Below are 1,375 nucleotides of genomic sequence, written 5' to 3'. Positions count from 1 at the left end.
AGGAGGAGGGGTTAATGTCTGAGATGATGGAGTGGCATGGTAGTTTGGACATTTGGGACATCTTTGACCTCCGCCTCATGGGGACCAGCCTCGTGCTGATCTTTCTAAGAGACATTGTTCAAGCCGCATCCTTTAGCCCTTGATATTTCAAAGTTATCTTTAACTACTGTTGGACTTTATGGACTAGAAGCTTGCATTTGTGAATTAAGGCTAGCATCCTCTTGTATTCCTTTTCTATTGAGGATACAGTTATTGAACTCCTTATTCGAATGAAGAGGGAAAGGAAACAGACTTGTGGAGCCTCAGATATCACATAAATATACATTAAACCCAAACCACACTCACTGCCATTGAGTCGATTCCAACTCAGAGCAACCCCCATAGTATGGTTTCTAAGAGTGTAAATCTTTACAGAAGCAGATTGCCTCACTTTCCTTCCAGGGAGTGACTGGTGGGTTCAAACCACCAACCTTTTGGTTAGCAGCCACCACATCACCAGAGCTCCATGTGTGTATATTAACTAAAGCAATTCTCACAATATCCCTGCAAACAGGTACTATCATCGTTCTTGTTTTATACATGAGGATACAGGTTCATTTGCCCAAGTCACACAGCTAATAAGCAGCAGAGTCAAGATTGGAACTGATACCTAATTCCAAAGCCCACATTCTTTCACAAAAGACCGTTTCTGAATTCCAGGAGCTACATGCAGAAGGAAAAGAATGAACTGGGAAGTGAAAGGAGATTGAAATGCTACAGAAATAATGCATGTGTCACAGGAGTTACAAATGGTTGTAGGAATAAGCACATAGAAGCCTCTCTTTTGGACAAATCCTTTGAAGCTTCTCTGAGTCCCAGCAGCTGGGAGTTGTAACCGCAGGGAGAGGAAAACAGGAAGTATAAGAAATTTTGAAATGGGTCATTGGTTTCAATCCACAATTTTAGCAGTAGCTGCTTTCCCATCCAGTGGCCTGAAGTCAGAGCAGCAACACTGCTGTGTAGCAAGTCTTTCTGGCCCTTGGGTGTTATACTTCTTGCACTGATGTAGGACTCAGAAATAGGGGAAATGGAAGTCATCTGTCCAGCCAGTGGGGAGCTTTGGTTTTCATCTAACCTGTAGCATTATCCCTGACAACCTAGGGTGATTCTCTATTTAAAACAGTTTGGATGTAATAGAAAATAATATAACAGCTAATAGAAGTCAATGGGAGCAGACAAGGATGCCCGCTATCACCACTTCTATTCAACATTGTACTGGAAGTCCTAGCCAGGGCCATAAGGCAAGAAAGGGAAATCAAAGGCATCCAAATTGGTAAGGAAGAAGTCAAACTATCCCTATTTACTGATGATATGATCCTATACCTAGAAAACCCAA

This window comes from Orycteropus afer, unplaced genomic scaffold (genome assembly GCF_000298275.1).
Source record: "Orycteropus afer afer isolate SDZICR_OR568_19922 unplaced genomic scaffold, OryAfe1.0 scaffold00002, whole genome shotgun sequence".
Lineage (NCBI taxonomy): Eukaryota > Metazoa > Chordata > Mammalia > Tubulidentata > Orycteropodidae > Orycteropus > Orycteropus afer.
The sequence above is the reverse complement of the archived record's forward strand: the minus strand, read 5'-3'. Positions refer to the sequence as shown.